This window comes from Haemaphysalis longicornis, unplaced genomic scaffold (genome assembly GCF_048455015.1).
Source record: "Haemaphysalis longicornis isolate Haplotype H1 unplaced genomic scaffold, Haemaphysalis longicornis Haplotype H1 scaffold_4, whole genome shotgun sequence".
NCBI lineage: Eukaryota > Metazoa > Arthropoda > Arachnida > Ixodida > Ixodidae > Haemaphysalis > Haemaphysalis longicornis.
In genome coordinates this window covers 121,983,379-122,003,237 of record NW_027526361.1, presented here as the reverse complement: position 1 = coordinate 122,003,237, position 19,859 = coordinate 121,983,379, and the positions used below count along the sequence as shown (strand labels likewise).

The window sequence follows — 19,859 nt, the reverse complement described above, 5'->3', positions numbered from 1 at the left end:
CGCTTGTCGTAAGGTTTTCGTGACGCAAGAATTATTCACCTGAATTGGTGCTTGTTTTGGCCGACGGCAGCTTGCGTCTGACCATGTAGCGTGTGCGTTCCGAGTGCGTGCAAGCTCATTGTGGCGTGAAGTCATGTTTTGTGTGTAAGCGACCAGGATAGTAATATAGTCCCGTTGTTATGACATTGGAGGAATTTGCTGCGTAATATGCGCTTGGTCGGTGCGGCGCAGATTGAGGCTGCAAAGAGAAAAAAATTGCGGCTAGGAAAAAAAATATAAGGCCACCTTATTTAGTGAGCCCACCGTTGACGTACGTTTTATTCGCAATTTCTGTTACCGCTTTGTTAAATTTGGGCAGGTTTGAATGGCACTTGAAATACATATTCGCACCGCAACGGCCATACGCCCTTTCTTCCATGTATGCACAGTGCCCAGATGACCGTTAATTACATCTTAACGCGTGAGGCCATACTTTTGCAGTGTGTGCGTTTACATCATCTTAGTAGTCGACGGCGCATCGTATCCAGTCATTGCAATGTGAACCAAAACACACGGGGTGACTATATTATTCTCCGCAGACCTATTTTTGCCCAGCAAAGCGCTTGTTAAACGCATTTAGTGTAAGCGAGTGTAGCGTGGACGCGGCACTGAGCAGATGCGCGAACACGAATTTAACCATGCTACGGTATAACGGTCACTGTCTTCTGCAATGCATTATTGACTATATTTGCGGAGTGTTTATGGTGCGTCTCAAACTCGCTGATGACATTCTTCTCAATATCATTATTTCACGGATCAATTTGAGCAACGGATATTGGAGAAGCTTGGCGTTAAAAACTAAACCCAAATACCACTCCCAGCATTTTTTCTCACAGGAAGCCACGTCAGCAGCACAAGCCACCTGCACGACGTCATTACGGACTTTTGTTCCAATAAAATATCCATTTGGTGGCACCAATTCATTTTTGTGATATACATTATTGTTTTCTTTTGATAATCATCGTGACATTGGTTCTGTTTCGAATTTCTTCCGGGTGTATTCCTGTGTTAGTGGAATGTACAAATACGCCAGGATATATCACAGCACAAAATAATTCTGTCCAGGCGCCTCCATTAATAACAGCTGTAAACTACCGCGCCTGGTAAAAAATGTATTGCATGAATAATTAGTGTAGTAATTTTTTACATAATTTTTGCCCAGGGGGACTCGATCGCTGGTCTTTATGAGAAATAGGAGACGACAAATCTGTAATTTCAGTTTACCCGATCGATTGATCGCAGTCTTCTCTGGCGCGTATTCCCAGAATTATAAGCCTCCGTTTTTCATTCGGTTCGTACATGAACGTACGGCCGCAAGTTCAGTTTAGTGTATCCGGCTGCGATGTCCGGGAAGCAGGGATTTTTTACGTCGCTGTACTACGTACACACACGCACAACAGCACGTGTGTATTTTTTTATTCTATTCACAGCAGCCTATAACGATATGAAGCTGAAAGAAACATTTCTACAAAAACGGCCAAGCACTTTAAGCTGCGCGGAATTAAGGTAGGATGTATGTCGGTAGTAAAAGCGGGCGCAGACTGAACGCCGCTAATGATTCACAGCCATCGTAAGAAAGGCGAATGCAAGAACACCAGCGCAGCACTCGAACGATGGCGTTGCGAATGAAGCGCTCGGTATACTGCGGCTGACAGTGCGCAAGCCCTCTGTGCAGTGATTGCCCGACAACAGTCACGCGAATGCAAGAAAGGAATTACCCCAACAGTGCAGTTAGAAATATCCACGTTCGATCCTTCCGCGTTCATGAACTATCTTCAGATGTTACAAGCATGCCGCAGACGTAAACAAACACCGCGCTGTGCGTATGCGTGAGCGGCATCCACCCCGTACAAAAAACCCCTTCTAGAAAAATTTAAAAAATAAAACAACCTCACTTCGTGCGTGTTGGTGAAATAAGACCCTAGAAATCCTACAAATTCCACGAAACAGCGATTTGGTGCAAAACCCAGGGCAAACTGCAAGAACTCCAGCGAGCGGACCGTAGCGTTGCGAGGGCGTCTGCTCCGAAGCAGCCAAAAAAATGGCGGCACCGCTACCAAGGGCGTGCGGCACCGCGGGTTAGGGCAAAGAAAAAGAGGTAAGCGGCGGAGAAGGAGGGAGCGGTTAGCGCTACCTTAGTAATTTTAGGAGCCTTAGGTGAGGTACGTTTGCTTCCTAAGACGCAGTTCGCGGTTTTTTCCTGAGACGCACTTCGCGCCACCGACGTAGAGGCGCATCATTGCTGCCCTCAAGAGGACCGACGATTGAATGCTGCCTCAGGGCACTGATGCTCGCCCAAATATCCCTTTACCGAGTGTTGTAATCGCCAGCCATTTTAGATGCGACTGCATCTCATTCACTCGCCTTGTCCCTGCATCCGGCGTCGTCGGCGTTGTCGACGTCCGCCCCTCCCCCATTCTCCTCACCGCGTGAGCTGCGCTCTCCGCCGCTCACCCCCTCTCCTCTCCGATAGCGAACACTCTCTCGCGAGGGGCCTTGGATTGGATGCGAATGGTTTGGCTTGCCTTGGCTTGGCTTGGATTGGATTTGGATTGCATTGGATTAAAGTGTATTGTGTTGCGTCATAGCCGCGGCAGACGCACTGGCGCCGGCGCGTCCGCTCACCGTTATGCGCGCAATTAGACGCGGTGCCTGCGCCGCTCCGCTCCATCTTTCCAGCGCCGTTCCTCCGCTGTCCAACGCTGCAACGTGAACCCCCTATGCGTCGCATCTACACAGGGGATCCCGCGAGGGGAGGTGGGAGTTTTTTTAACAGAGGAGCTGTTGTTTCTGTCCGTGAGTTTGGGGTTCGTGCGCGCTGAAAACGCACTGCGAGGAACGTTATCGCGTAGGCGTCGCGCAGCTGTCGCATTACCCGCTCAACAACGGAAAGACACGTGACAGCGGTCGCCGCAACACTCGAGAGGATCGTGCGAATTCGCTCAGTATCGTAGGAAATCCCTTCGCTCGGGAGCCCGCATCGTCGTGTGCATGCGCTCCGTATCGTACAAGAGACCTCGCACGCGACGTCTTCGCATGGCCGAAGAAGAGGCCGCGAAGCGAAAGGCAGGGCGTGCTACTGAAACTATGTGTCCGTCAGTGCTCACCTACAACAGCTTCGCTATTCACGTCTTGCGCATGAGTGCAAGCTTCCCCAGATTGTTTTTGTTATTTGCCAAAAACACTTGCCTGCTGCCTTTACTAAAATTTGTCACAAACTTTGGATCATACGGGGTTACCTTTTGTTAGAGTTGTCGGCACGTAAGTCTGCATGATTATTCACGGTGTACATGCAGAGTAATATATAAACACGCGTGTTTGATTAAACGTGGTTTGAATCTAGTGAAAAATGTGTAACACCGGCATTAGCTGTTTTGTGAACGTGGGCTAAATCCCAGCACTTCCGACTGCAACTTTTGTAGTACGACTTAAAAGATTGCATCGTCGCTTCTTTCGAAACAGCCTTCCGGTTCAGAAGTTTTCATCAGGGGATGCCTCTCCATTCGCTATAAAATGACATAAAAGTTTTAAACCTGAATTTTATTCCTTTAAAACGATTTTCTAAAGAATCAGTAATAATGAGTTGTGAAAGGGAAAACTGAATAAAAAGTGACGTGACGAATGGGAAGCTAAGGGGGCCTAGCTATTCTTGGTTTTATCTGGGTGAGTATTCTATGTTGCTATCCCAATGGTTAGTGCCGCAAATGTCCAATCAGCGTCCGAACCTCTTCCGAGGGGATTAGCGGCACAGACATTCACAGCAGGTATAAAATCCTGAGTGTGACTGCCCCGGTAGCCGTCAGGAAGGAGAGGAAACAAAATAAAAATATCTCAGTTTTATAAGAAATCGCCAGCAGAACTTTGTTTTCCTAGGTATTGCTTTTTTCGTTTTGGAGTGCAGTTCGATCTGAAAGCTTTAGTAAAGTTTCCTGAGAAAAATGCACACTAGCGCGTGTAATACCGTGAGTATACATTGTAATATATCTGGAAACCTTTTCAGGGACGTTCGCGCATACCATTCTCCGGAAGCATTTTACCGCCAATACACCAATGAAATAGGTGAGAAGCTCCAATCATAGGAAAGACGGGGAATCGTATCGACGCCCCTTAGGTTGATAGGGAAAATTATATTTCCTAGGCTCACGCCTGCATTTTCTGTCGACATGTACACTGGGTATTGATGCTTAAGCGCCGCACCATGTGTTACCCTTTTTGCCCCTCTGCATGCCGAGCATATTGTTCACGGCGAAAAGGAGCCCCGATTCCTTAATTGAAAGTGGCAGGTTTTTATTCAGAGTTTGTGTGTTTGTAAGTGCTGATCCCGAAGACGCGGGATCGCTCCTCGGCCGTGGTGGCTGCTTTTCTAATAGAGGGGGAAACCGCAAACGCCTGCGGGTCGAGATTTCATCACGCATGAACGGCTTCCAGGTTGTCAAAACTAATCCGGCGCCCTGCATTAAAGGGACACTGTAGTTATTTGTAAACATTGCGGGATTACCAGAGAAATTGTAATCCGGAATCCCTAGGCCATGTTTTGAGCGCTCTGGGTGTGTTTATGCGAATTTATTTAGTAGAAAAATCAAGTCGAAAAGGCTGTCCTCCTCCCTGCATCCTAGCCCATCTTCTGTGGCGTTTTCGTGTGACGCCAGGCAAAAATGGCTTGACTTGATTGCGCTACCGCACTGCTCGCCAGAGTCCGGCGTCCCTGCGTTTAGCCCTCCTGCCACCGACGGTTCACTCAGTTGAAACAAAGGCACGACGCCTTTTTGAATGGAAGAATGTGACTTTGTTTGTTAGTTTGTAGTTTTTAAATGTAGTTTGTTAGTTTGTACACTGTATCAAGCTCAACACCCAGGTCGCTCCAACCAAGCGCTGCAGAAGCGCACATGCGACGCTTCGCTGACTGGTATGCTAGTAGGAAAATCTAAAGCTAATCGAAGGTGGGAGAGGAGTCAGCGAAGCTAATATGGGTACTAAGGAAATAAAACCAACTAAAACTTTGACCGCACAACGTAAAACGAGGCTTCAGGGAGCACTTTTTTGCACTGAGTGAACAAGCACAGCGGTTAGCAGCACGACCCCACATCTGCGAACGCTTTCGCGTCTATGAAAGGCGATTTCTATACGTCAGATAATGTGGAAATTTGGTGGACGCTTACAGCACGAGCCCTATACAACAGTCATCTAAGCTGCTTGAAATGCTGAAAACATAGTATAAAGTGGTTATACATTATATACCTAATATTTCCATTACCGGCAGTGTTGGCTCGTGGCCGAGTGGTCTGGAGCATTAGGTATGTTGTTTTGCAAGTCGCAAGTTCGACTTCCCGATGGTACATCCTCTTTTTTTGTAGTTTGATTTTTCGTTTTCAGCCCATGTTTTCTATACTGAATGCAGCATTTATTGGCTGTAGCGTTCATTGCTCCAGGAGAGAGTTCGGAGAACACGCGCAAACTGACGCGCTATCGAGTTCTCGTTGGCGTGCTACCGCCATAAGCACCGAATGCTTTCGGGCAGTGGGCACAGGCCAGAATCAGCAGACCCTTGGGCTGGTGCGAACACGCTTCTTACGATACAGGCATGAGTGAGGCAAGCTCCAAATATGGGGGAAGAGCGCATGGCATTTGAGCGTCTGCGGTGACGCGGAGGGCGCTCATCCGCCGCCTCGGCCTCGGCTACTGATTGCTACGAATCCAGGCTGTCCTGGGAGGCTTATCTTGGGCATTTTACAGCCGAAACATGGCAGAAGCGCAATGTGATTATTACTGAGATCTGAAGAATGCCCATCCAATGATAACGTCGGATTTCAAGCCTGTTGTTTCATAGAACCGAAACGGAAACTTGTTTGCATCAGAGTCTTGGACATCGTCCAATCACGTAGCACTTTTACCTGACGTCACTGCGGTTCCTTGTTGTAGCCGCCGCAAAACGCGCATGGTAGTTTTCCTTCTTTCAATATTTACAACATAAATACCACCTTATCGCCCACAAACGATCGGTGAAAAGTGTGTTCATTAGAGCCAGCCTACTGAGTGCAAGCAAATTGAGGAGCTCCAAAAATTCACTTCAGTGTCCCTTTAAGCCGTGCGTCATATCCGAAGTGTAGCTTGGGCGCCTTAAACCCCACAAGCGATCAATGATTGTACGCAACAAAATAACACATTAATGCTTCCCTTGGAATTATTGTTTTGAACCGCCAGATTCAGAATACTCGAAAGTATCGCATTGACCTCACAGCTGTGAGATTTCTACTGCGTGCGCAGAGCGATAAAACAATGATTGAAATGATGGGCGCAAAATAACCGCGGCGTTGTTATTTACATCCCAATGTTTGAATTAGTGCGCGCAATACTCTCCCAGCTTACGGTTTGGACGAGCTGTTTACCCTCAAACGTTATTTAGGAATTCCAGATTAGCGGTTTTACTGTTGTAGAAACGTTGCTCACCGTAGTGGGCGTCAAGAAGTTGTGCTAAATATTTTAACTAAACATAATCCAACAATTTACAGTTATACTGTTCGGACTACTGCAAGACGCTTTCTTCGACGAAGAATTGCCCATGTGAGTAAACATATATTTCGTATTTTTGAAAACTGTAATATGAAGATGTCGAATTCACTGACAGAATGACAATTAGAATTGTGTAGCAGAGTCAGCGTCCGATGACGATGGCAGGCGAGACTACAACCGTTTGACGCAATCAGTAACATATTTATGCCTGCTGCCTCACTTGAATCCTTAGGTTCCTCAGAATATGGCGCGCGTTGTGTATTACATCGAATCCATTTAAGAACCTTGGCAGAGCGTCTTACAGGAACGCAAAAAGAAGATAGGTGATTAATGTATCCTGCTTCGCTATGAAGAATGTTTTGTTTCCTAAGCACTTCACATACCACTCGAGCCAAACCTGGAAAGCAATTGAAGAGGATCGATGGGTTTCTCAGCAGCCTGATAATCTACCTCCAGTAGAGGCTACTGGGATAACCCCTGTTTTTTTTTAATTAGAGCTTTGACACCTTACACGTCTTGCAGCGTGTTGCCGTTAACTATTAACTGTACTTGTGAAAACCGTCGTCGTAACAAGAAAAAATTAGGTCTTAGATGCGCAGCACATGATACACTTGAGCAGAACAAGGGATGGCTAAAAGCCTGGTAAGAAATTGTTTCCGCATAGAACGAATGCAGGAACCTTCAGTAGAGGGCATTTTCTACAGTTTTTTCAATCACGTCATAAGCTTTTTATAGGCCCAATCATAGCGTTGTAAGAAAGAACTGCTGGCTAAAAATTTTATGTGTAGGGAAATGGGTAAACTAGTACCGAACGCGTGCATTTTTTTATTGGGAATAAGTTATAAAATGAAAAAAAAAACATGAAATCATTTTTTATCAGAATAAGAGAGAAGAACAATAAAGTGCGCGGACCATACGCACCCCATGATAGTTACCACGTTGTCACAAACCAAGTTCATAGCTTTGAAGCAAAAAAAAAAACTAATGCGGTCAGGCCACACAATGCGACAGATAATGTTTGTAACATTTTTACATCTCATGGGCATTTTCCTGATATTTATGCCAAGGGAATAAACTAAACTACACGACTAATTACAGGTACCTCAACCTTGGTACATTCGGTGTGCTTGTAAGCAAAGAATTATGGCGTGGCTACAACCGAGAAGGTACGTCTAATACTACCCTGAGAATTGTGGTGGCCACCGATCAAAGCCACTTTATTACTGGTAGAGTTGGGTATATGTTCGCTTATTCGACGTTCTAGGCCCAATGGCAAGTCAATAAATACTACAAAGTCCCTACGCTCGAATCATAAATATTTTGACGGTACTTTCAGGCACTTCAACAGTGTTTGAAATGCGATTAGTTTAAGTATGTTAGATTTTTTCTGGACTCAGTCGACTTGCCAAGCCACAAGAAATAAAGCGTGAATGATCCAAACCGTTAATTTTCAATAACATATTTACAGCCGCGGCCGCGCTCCGAACACAAGCCGTCCTGTGCAGATCTGTTGCGGCTCCTGGAATCACTCTCACAATTACAATGCAAGTTCAGTGTGATTGTTCTGAAGGTTGAACAAACGGCGGCCCTATTGTTTCCGACTTTTCTAATGCCCAGCTGCTCCACCTATAATTTCCGTGTTTCCCGTTTGGCAAGCGGGTCTGCAGTTTCTTGGGTCCTCTTCTTTTGGTCAGCAGCATTATGCAAGCGATGATGACACACGGAGCTGAAACTTGGCCCCTTGCTAGACAACTATAAAGCAAACTAAGGCTGGCTCAAAGGTCCATGGAACAATTAATGCTAGGAAGAACACTCAGAGACAGGAATCTAGCTGCCTGGATCAGCGAACAAACTGAACTACAAGATATCACGGTTCAAATCCAGAAACAGAAATAGACTTGGGCTGGCTTTGAATTGACACCAACCGACAACCGGTGGACAATTAGAGTAACAGAGTGTACACCAACAAATGGGTCTAAAGAAGCGAAGGTCACGAACCCGTTGGAGGGATCAAATAAAGAAAGTCGGGGTAAATTGTGGACTCGAGCAGTGCAGGATAGGAGCGGTTGAAGGTCAGTGGGAGAGGCCTTCATCCTGCAGTGTACCTGAGTCGGCTGATGATGATGATGACGATGATGCACTGACTGCTGCTCGATGGCAGTTCTACAGCACCACGGCTGATTTCGTCAAAAAAGTGGCGTCATAAGCGAAAGTGATGTCACCGTTTGCTATGATATCACTGAATGCGTCACCTACACTACAACTTCATGCACTGCCCACCACGTGCGTTCAGGCCTCAGAATTGGCTCAAGTAACGGACAAGCTTGAAGTAATTGATTATCACTAGAATTAACGCTGCAAAATGAGGCTAAGTGTAGCAGACTGACATACACATACACTCATAAATATATATATATATATATATATATATATAAGAAAAGAAACTTTGAACAAGGTAAAAGCACGATTGTTGCCAACGTTTCAGTCTCTTTGCTGAATCGTTGGCAACAATCCTGCTTTTACCCTGTTCAATGTTTTCTTTTCTTGGGTTCTCTACCAGCTTCATAAGTTCAACTGCTCCCTATATATATATATATATATATATATATATATATATATATATATATATATATATATATATATATGTATATATATATATATATATATATATATATATATATATATATATATATATATATATATATATATATATATATATATATACTGCGATGCGAAGGGAATTAGCAATCACAAGCGTAGCAGATTGTGCGGGTGTATTCGAAGGCAGAAAGCGTAAGGGTACAGGGCCTAACGCAGGTACCTAACAAAACAAGCTCGCTGCCAGGAACGCACGAGTTGGTCCTTCGTCGTCTCCACGATAATCCTCGGAGCATACCCAATTATGCGGATGGCGCTTCGCCATGTACTATGCATTCTTGTGCCACGCTAGCTCGTCTGGGTGGTTACAACCACCCCCGGTAGAAAAAAAACCCATCTTGGTTACTCAAAAGCATGACGAATCTAGACGGTCGTATTAGGGCTTCAACCGTTCCCCATGAACAATTCCACCCCTCAGCGTCGAAGATCTGCGGATGGTGCAAAGAGTTCAACGAGGTAGTTGACGGGTGAAGTGCGTTCAATGATTTCGTACGGCCTATGATACCTGGTGGCCAGTTTTGGGAGAGACCAGGATTTGAGCAGGGTACTCAAAGCCGCACAAGGTAGCCCGGATAAGCTGCGATCTTTGAAACATTCGTCATGACGATGCTTCTAGCGCTGCTCATCGGTTGATGTAAACGAACGAGCATATTGACGGCATTCCTCGGCGCTTCGAGCAAGCTGCGAAATCGGTGTAAATTTGGCTGTGTCGGGCTTGTACGTGAGAACAATTTCGATTCTGTACGACGGCTCTCGCCTGGCAATGCAAACGACGAGAATCCTGTCATCGTCTGCGATGACGTGGTGTAAGCAAATGTTACCAATGGTAGAGCAAGGTCCCACTATTAGTTCTTCGAAGACATCTACATGGAGAGCATGTCACCAAGGATGCGATTGGAGTGTTCGTTTAGCCCATTTGTTTGTAAGGGGTATGATGTGCGGGTAAGATGAACTACGTAGCATTCAGAGGGAAGGTCTTCATTACATCACACAAGAAACTCGCCCTCGGTTTCTCGGCTTAGAGGCGCCTGAAGCGCCTCTTGTCGAAGACCAAACCAATGCCCAGACGTTTAAAAGGCTTCGCTGGGCAAGGTAGTGGCTTCAAAGGAACGACAAAGCGGGGTGGCGGCGACTTTAGGCGTTGGCATTCCGGGCATGAGCGCGCGTACTTGCGCAGGCAGGTGAACATGCCGCGCCAGCAGTATGCAGGCAAAGCCCCTCCTAGGGCCTTAGCGCAACAACATGACCGCAAGTAGAATCACCGTGAAATTAGGTGCATATGTCGCTGCGCATACGTCGAGGAATGACCAGCAACCTTTTTCGGCCACCGGAGACGTAGTTGCCGCAATAGAGTAGCTCTCAACGGAGTGCGAAGCAAGAAAATGTTCGGCCTACGGCCCGGGTTCCTCCAAGAGTTGATTTATCGAATAGAATTGCAATACAACCAATCCATGGATCCTTGAGTTGCTCAGTTCTCATGTCGCTGACGGCAAGAAGCAAGGTAGGAAGCGAGGTAGGAAACGTGAGCAAGCACTGCTGAGCGTGACAGAGCGTCAGCGTTAGAACTGTAAATGACCCGGATGTCGTACTGTTGCATTCGGAGGCCCCACCAACCAAGACGACCTAATGGATTATTGAGGGAGGAGAGCCAACAGAGGGCGTGATGATCGGTGACGACGTCGAATGAGCGGCAATACAAGTACAGCCAGTACTTCGCCGGAGCCCAAACTATGACCGGCCACTCCTTCTCTGTGACAGAGTAGTTCAACTCCGCTTTCGTCAGCGTGCAGCTCGCGTTTGCTAGGACGTACTAAGCAAAACAGGCCTTTCCTTGGGCTAGCTCAGCTCAGAAACCGATCCCACTAGCATCAGTTTGAACATCTGTTGGGGCGGACGGATCTAAATGCCGTACTATTGAAGGCGATGTAACAAGACGACGTAGGTTAACAAATGCGCCTACGCCAGAGTGGGACCAAGCGGAGATGTCGCTGGCACTGTCGACGAGTTGAGCCACAGGCGAATTTATACAGGCGAGGCTGCGTACCAAGTGTCGAAAATAGGAGCAAAAACTGATGAAGCTCCATAGCGGCCTCAAAGTAGTTGGCTTTGGAAAATCTGCTACGGCTCTAAGCTTCGTATCGTTGGGGAAAAATCCCGTCCTTGGAATCGACATGGCCGAGGAATATCAGCTTGCGTGCAGCCAAGTGACACTTTTGTGAGCTTCAGCAGTAGCCAAGAACTTGCAAGGCAGGTTAAAACTTTTTCCAGGCAGGCGAGTTGCGTTTTTAAGTACGAACAGAAAACAACGACGTAAATGAGATCTCAAAGAACCGTCTTCCACTTTATCCTGCTGAAAATACTGTCTACATTTTGCTAGAATGAGCAGGGGCGTTGAAAAGCTCAAACGGAAATCATGAAGTATGTCAGGTTTAACAAAAGAGGCATTTCCTTCAATCAGCTTCCGTCGTCGGGATTTGCAGCACCCGTTTGGTAGGTTTAGCGATGGAAAGTATTCAGCTCCGTGGAAAGAAACAATCGATGGTGTCGTGGGGACACATTCTTACAGGTTATGGTGTTCAAACGGTGGTAGTGGATGCCAAACCTATTGGACCCATCTTTTTATTCTAAAGAACCACAGGTAACCCAGGGGATCTTTGACGGACGAATAATGCCGTGATGAAGCATGTCATTCACGTGATATTCAATGGTGCGGCGCTCTGCCAGTGATACACGATGAGGTCGTTGTCGAAGAGGGGCATATCAGCCAGTGTAATGCCATGTTGCATGGAACAAGAGACACCTGGCGGGGCACTTATTTCCGAATAAAATCTTTTAACCGGGTGAAGAGCATCGGGTTGTCTAAAGAGGTATCAGCAAAAGTCGACAGGGGCTTGGGCTGAGCGCAAGATTGCCTAGTTAAAGCCCACTGCGCTCGTCGAAGATCTGACTAGTTAAGATCTGACTAGTTAGTAGTCGATTGCCTAGTTAAAGCTCGTCGAAGATCTGACACCAACACCCGGCATCAGCCATCGTTTGGGTATCCTTGGCCAATAGCGTCTAGAAGGTGTCATCTTCAACTCTTCCAGGATGTGCCTGACGTTCTGGGCTTCCGTCACCGAAGGGTGGACGCGCTTCCACAAGTCAACCACGTCTTCGATATAACTTGTGAATCTTTCACCAGCTTGCTAGCCTAGTACACGTGGTCGCTGCTCCGTACGGAGCTTGCGTACAGCACGGCGGCCGAATGGTTCACCAAAGCGGTAGCGGAAGGCAGACCAGGTTATAATGCCCGACTCATTATCGCCATATAACTCCTTGGCAAACCCCTCAAGGGAGTAATAAAAGTTAAGTACTTTGTAGCCCCGTGCTATATGTTGTATGCGCTAACGCGTTCGCATGACAAAATCCGGACTTCGACATCAGTGTCGTCTGGTATCGCACCAGACCAGTATTCTGGAGGTCGTGGGTTCGGATCCCACCTGGCGGGCATTTTTCTACACATTGTTTCTTTCCAAATTTTTATCTGTTTCAATGACCTACCACATCATCCCCTTTGCTTTCTGACGTTTTCTTGACTGCCAACTCTTATTTCTGTCTTATTTTCAACGAGCCCCTCATTTCCTATTCTGATTCACTATATATATATATATATATATATATATATATATATATATATATATATATATATATATATATATATATATATATATATATATATATATATATATATATATATATATATATATATATATATATATATATATATATATATATATATCTTGTGAGGCACAGGCCAGGAGACGTCGGGCACCGGTTTATTAAACTAATCCCGCAAAGAGCGACAGGCTAGCGAGCTGAGGTCGAGCGCAGAGATTCCAGAACGTCCCGATGATGATAGCGTGGACGACGATGTGCGCGCCGAGTGACGCTGGTGGCACATAGCATCTGGCACATAGCCACTGAGGAGAATGTCCACATACGGCTGCTAATGTCTGCCTTAGTCATAGCTTACAATATATATATATACTATATATATAGTAAGGAAATGAGGGGCTCGTTGAGGAAATACAGAAACAGAGGTTGGCAGTCTACAACGCCAAAGGAGGCATAGGGGTGTGGTTAGGCTCTGTTTTTTATTAATGTTAATGAAGTTACGATTATTCTTAAATATAAGGAAGAAAGAAAGAAAGAAAAACACGTGCCCAGAGTGGGGACCGAACCCACGCCTTTCGATTAGATCTCGAATGCCTTACCAATTCGGCTATCTGGGCGACTGTGTTCTCCTTCACTTTCTGGGCTATTTATATTTACTAGAAGTGTATCTGACGCTTGAGGGTGGTAGGCAGTGCCACTCTAACTACACGGGGAGAAGTGGACCTTCTTTTCAACCCCCGGGGCGTGACTCAAACGTCTGCAGCCTGTCATGAGCGGGTAACTGGCGGGAAGCCCTTTTCTGCTACCTAGGCATCATGGCTGGTCCCCACTCTGGGCACGTGTTTTTTCTTTCTTTCTTTCTTCCTTATATTTAATAATAATATTAACTTCATTAACATTAGTAAAAAACAGAGCCTAACCACACCCCTATGCCTCCCTTGGCGTTGTAGACTGCCTACCTATGTTTCTGTGTATATATATATATATATATATATATATATATATATATATATATATATATATATATATATATATATATATATATATATATATATATATATATATATATATATATATATATATATATATATATATATATATATATATATATATATATATATATATATATATATATATTGTCACGGGCACACGTATGACAATAAATCGAACTGCTGTATTATAGGCGTAGGTGACGAAGGGGAGAATGACATCCCAGTTTTTATGGTCGGGCTGAATGTAACAGGAAATCATATCCGAGAGCGTGCGATGAAAACGTTCGGTCAAACCATTAGTTTGAGGGTGGTAGCTGGACGTGGTTCTATGTACAGTTTTGGTAGCGCGAAGAACTTCTGCAAGCACGGCCGAAAGAAATACCCGGCCTCGGTCACTAAGAAGCACTTTGGGCGGTCCATGTCGCAGAAATATCGTCTTCAAAAAGAATTCAGCCACCTCTAAAGCGCAGCCCGTGCGAATAGGAGCTGTTTTCGCGTATCGTGTCAAGTGGTCCACTGCGGTAATGACCCACCGATGTCCAGCCGAAGTGAAGGGAAGAGGACCGTAGAGATCGATGCCGACGACTTCGAAAGGAGAGGAGGGGCACGGCAGTGGTTGCAGTGTGCCTGCAGGTCCCGAAGTTGGACGTTTGCGGCGCTGACACAATACGCACGATGCAACGTGTTTGGCAACAGAGGTGGATAGGCCGGGCCAGAAGAAGCGGCTCTTGATACGGTCATACGTTTTGTGGAAGGCAAGGTGGCCCGCGGTAGCGTCGTCGTGAAATGCCTCTAAAATTTTGCGTTGGAGGGCACGGGGAATGACGGGCACCCATCTGTCGCCTGTTTGGTGGTAGTTGTACCGGTAAAGGGTTCCATTACTGAGTCGAAATTGGCGGAGCTGGCGGTGTGAACGACTATTGCGTGGTTGAGCGGAACCGTCTAACAGGTCAATGAGGTTGCGACAGTAAGTGTCGGACCTTTGCTGAGAGGCCAATTCAGGAAGTGGTTCCGTGCAAGTGTCCACAGCGGCGATCCGTAAGGCTGTCGTTGATTCAGAAAGCGCTTGAATGTCATCTTGAGCGGGGGATAACGGGCAGCGTGAAAGAGCGTCGGCATCCCCGTGCTTTTTGCCAGTCTTGTAGACGACGGTGAAGCTCTACTCTTGTAAACGGAGTACCCAACGTCCTAGCCGCCCGGTCAAGTTCTTTAGGGAAGATATCCAACAAAGGGCGTGATGGTCCGTGACCACAACGCAGTGACGCCCGTACAGATATGGACGAAACTTTTGAACTGCCCAAACTACAGCGAGGCACTCCTGCTCTGTTATTGTGTAATTTTTCTCAGCAGGTGTCAATGTCCGGCTGGCGTAGGCAATTACCTGCTCAACAGAAGATGTCCTGCGCTGTAACAGAACAGACCCAATGCCGTGTCCGCTGGCGTCGGTGTGTAGTATAGTGGGCGCTGTTTCATCAAAATGGCCGAGTACGGGATCAGAGGTTAGGGCACACTTCAGTTTCTGAAAGGCAGCTTCGCAGTCGTCGGACCATAGAAATGGTGTGTCAGAAGACAGCAGTTTATGTAGAGGGGAAGCGATTGAAGTGAAGTTTCGAATGAAGCGGCGGAAGTAGGAGGCCAATCCTAAGAAGCTGCGAAGTTCTTTTTGACGGCTTGGGCGAGAAAAATTTAGTACGGCATTTATTTTGTCAGGGTCGGGCCGGATTCCCTCTTTGCTCACCAGGTGACCGAATACCTTGATTGACTTGCTTGCAAAGTGGCATTTCTTTGTGTTAAGGGTCAAGCCGGCGTTTGAAAGGCAAGTTAACACTTCGTTAAGCCGACGGAGATGTTCGGGAAAAGTAGAAGAAAATACGACTATGTCGTCAAGGTAACATAGGCACGTCTTCCACTTTAAGCCGCGTAAAACCGTATCGATCATGCGTTCAAATGTGGCCGGAGCGTTACACAACCCGAGCGGCATTACGTTAAATTCGTAAAGACCGTCAGGCGTGCTGAAAGCTGTTTTTTCTTTGTCTTGCTCGTGCATGGGAATTTGCCAGTATCCCGATCTCAAATCCAGACTGGAGAAGTATTCGGCTCCTTGCAAGGTGTCCAAAGCATCATCAATTCTAGGCATCGGATAGACATCTTTCCGAGTTATGTTGTTAAGCGCCCGGTAATCCACACAAAATCGTACAGATCCGTCCTTCTTCTGGACTAGAACAACGGGCGATGACCAGGAGCTGGTTGAATGGCGAACTATGTTTTTCTTCAGCATGTCGTCGACATGTTCTTTAATGATTTGGCGCTCCTTCAGTGAGACGCGATACGGGCGACGTCGAATGATACACGAGCCATCTGTGTCGATTCGGTGTGTGGCTGCGGAGGTCTGCCGTAAGATGGTAGAAGAAGAATCAAATAAAATTTCGTGTTTCCCCAGAAGAGCCAATAGCATTTCCTGTTGCTGTGGGTCAAGATCCGAACTGATTGTTGCACTTATGGGAAAGGATGAAGGCTTAGTGCTCACCGAATGATCGTCCGACGTGACAGATCCCAATGAGACGACATTCACTGCATCGTCGCGCGGAGCACAAGCAACGGTGGTCCCTCGGGGCAAGAAAACCGCTTCGGCTGTAGTATTCGCTGCGGCCAGAAGAGCAGTTCCCGCAGAAAAACGGACGAGGCAGGGGGATATGACTACGCCATGAAGGGGGAGTTTTCCTGACGGAGCAATGAGTACATCACCGTCGAGAATTTTGTCCGAATTAACCGAGATTATAGTTTCTTGAGCAGGGGGAAGAGTTAAGTCGCAGGACGCCACCAATCGCAAGTCTGCAGTACCCGAAACACTGGCCAAGTCTGTATCATTCATATGAATCATCGGTTCACCACAAGAAATCACAGCAGACGCCGATTTAAGAAAATCCCAGCCTAATATCATTTGGTGAACGCATGATGCCAGTACTGCGAACTGAATGTGGTGTCGAATGCCGTCGATAAAAACACGAGCTGTACACAGTCCAGATGGTTGAATAGCAGCGGAGTTCGCACCTCGTAGAGCCGGGCCAGAATATGGAGTTTTTACTTTTCGCAGTAGAGAACATAAACTTTCGTGAATTATCGAAATGCTCGCACCAGTGTCCACAAGAGCTTCAACACTAATTCCTTCAACTAAAACTGATAACGTGTTCGCTGGTCGATGAGGAGGACTTCCAGAATTCCGAAGTGACGCAGTTTCGCCCCCAGAAACTGCCGCCTTTAGTTTTCCGTGTTCTGGGAGGCAGGACGAAGCGGCGAGGTAGAGCGGCGGCGGAAGGGCGTTGGGGAAGATCGTCTCGGCGGGCGGGAACCGCGGTGCTGGTCCTGGTAGTCTGCGGGTGACGGCGAACGTTGTGCGTACGGCAACCTTTGAGAATAGTAGTCGTAAGATGAATGTTGACTCCTGCTTTGTGGAACGGGGGAGTACGCGAGCCTTTCATCTTGTTGGCGTCTTCGACAGAAACGAGAGATATGCCCCCGGATGCCGCAATAGAAACAGGTTGGGCGGGACGGACGCCAAGCTTGGTAGCCATACGCGAACTGAGGAGGACCTGGCAGAAACTGAACGGGACCAGCAGGTGGCACTGGGTGAGGATGCACATGGTCAGACCGGGTGAGCATGGGCGGTCGAGAGACAGGGGTAGACACAGGTGCCAAAGGCGAACATACAGAGTCGGAGAGAGGTGTCGAAATCGTGGCATTGGAAGCATAAGGCAGCGAAGCCAATGCGGCTTGAGTTGAGCCGGGATGAATATCTGTTGCTGATGGGGAGGCCGGCATAAGGTAGGCCAACTCTTGTTTGATCATCTCGCGCAGATCCGGAGGAGATGTCTCGCGTCGTGATTCTGAAAAACCGAGCGGTGTCTGCACTCCCAGTTCCTCGCGGATAATTGATCTTATCATGGAGCGCAAGTCCGCTTCGTCCATGGAAGCGCGGGAGTCCCACTGTGCTGGCTGCACACGGAGGGACTGCAGGTCGTCGAGGCGCTGACACATCGTTACGACCTGGTTAACGCTAGTGGGGTTCTGTGCGACCAGCGCGTTAAATGCGAAGGGAGAAATTCCTTTCAGGACATGGCGCACTCGGCTGTCCTCCGTCATATCTTTGTTGCACGGTGGCATAATGCAAGAACGTCCTCAATGTAGGATGTGTACGACTCACCAGGTCTTTGTATGCGCTCGTCCAATTTCTTTCTGGCGGCTTCCGTACGCGTAGACGACGTGCCGAAGAATAGGCGCAGCTCGGAAGTAAATCGCTGCCAGCCAGTGAAGTCGCGCTCGTGGTTGTAGAACCACGTCCTCGCTACTTTTCTGAGGGAAAGGGAGACGTTACGGAGCTTGAAGGCATCGTCCCACCGATTGAAGGAGCTGATTCGGTTGTATTCATCCAGCCAATCCTCGACGTCATCGCCGGGAAGCCCAGTGAAGAAGGGAGGGTCCCGCTCGCGGCTGGTTACGAAGCACGGTGGAATGGCAGAACCCGCCGCGCTGGCTGGTTCAGATGTCATCGGCATGGCCTCTTGTGGTAAGCGACGACCTGAACGGAGCTCCAGGGGTAAGTCGGGGGGTCGAGGTACGAAGGATCAAACCGCTTTACCCCGCACCTCTACCACTTGTGAGGCACAGGCCAGGAGTCGTCGGGCACCGGTTTATTAAACTAATCCCGCAGAGAGCGACAGGCTAGCGAGCTCAGTTCGAGCGCAGCGATTCCAGAACGTCCCGATGATGATAGCGTGGACGACGATGTGCGCGGCGAGCGAGGCTGGTGGCACATAGCATCTGGCACATAGCCACTGAGGAGAATGTCCACATACGGCTGCTAATGTCTGCCTTAGTCATAGCTTACAATATATATATATATATACTATATATATAGTAAGGAAATGAGGGGCTCGTTGAGGAAATACAGAAACATAGGTTGGCAGTCTACAACGCCAAAGGAGGCATAGGGGTGTGGTTAGGCTCTGTTTTTTACTAATTTTAATGAAGTTACGATTATTCTTAAATATAAGGAAGAAAGAAAGAAAGAAAAACACGTGCCCAGAGTGGGGACCGAACCCACGCCTTTCGATTAGATCTCGAATGTCTTACCAATTCGGCTATCTGGGCGACTGTGTTCTCCTTCACTTTCTGGGCTATTTATATTTACTAGAAGTGTATCTGACGCTTGAGGGTGGTAGCCAGTGCCACTCTGACTACACGGGGAGAAGTGGACCTTCTTTTCAACCCCCGGGGCGTGACTCAAACGTCTACAGCCTGTCATGAGCGGGTAACTGGCGGGAAGCCCTCTTCTGCTACCTAGGCATCATGGCTGCCGGAACCGAAACCCTCGCTATGCTTTCGCCGATAATATAGTAAGTAAATGAGGGGCTCGTTGAGGAAATACAGAAACATAGGTCGGCAGTCTACAACGCCAAAGGAGGCATAGGGGTGTGGTTAGGCTCTGTTTTTTACTAATGTTAATGAAGTTAAGATTATTCTTAAATATAAGGAAGAAACAAAGAAAGAAAAACACGTGCCCAGAGTGGGGACCGAACCCACGCCTTTCGATTAGATCTCGAATGCCTTACCAATTCGGCTATCTGGGCGACTGTGTTCTCCTTCACTTTCTGGGCTATTTATATTTACTAGAAGTGTATCTGACGCTTGAGGGTGGTAGCCAGTGCCACTCTGACTACACGGGGAGAAGTGGACCTTCTTTTCAACCCCCGGGGCGTGACTCAAACGTCTGCAGCCTGTCATGAGCGGGTAACTGGCGGGAAGCCCTTTTCTGCTACCTAGGCATCATGGCTGGTCCCCACTCTGGGCACGTGTTTTTTCTTTCTTTCTTTCTTCCTTAGATTTAAGAATAATATTAACTTCATTAACATTAGTAAAAAACAGAGCCTAACCACACCCCTATGCCTCCCTTGGCGTTGTAGACTGCCGACCTATGTTTTTGTGTGTATATATATTGTCACGGGCACA

At 47.2% G+C, this 19,859-nt stretch overlaps 2 non-coding genes across 2 annotated transcripts; both read right to left on the bottom strand.

The window, feature by feature from the left end:
* Window positions 1-13,406: 13,406 nt before the first annotated feature.
* Trnar-ucu (transfer RNA arginine (anticodon UCU)) lies at window positions 13,407-13,478 on the bottom strand. The gene has a single exon. It is a non-coding gene; the product is annotated as a tRNA-Arg (tRNA).
* A 5,930-nt stretch (window positions 13,479-19,408) lies between these two features.
* Window positions 19,409-19,480, bottom strand: Trnar-ucu (transfer RNA arginine (anticodon UCU)). The gene has a single exon. It is a non-coding gene; the product is annotated as a tRNA-Arg (tRNA).
* Window positions 19,481-19,859: the final 379 nt, after the last annotated feature.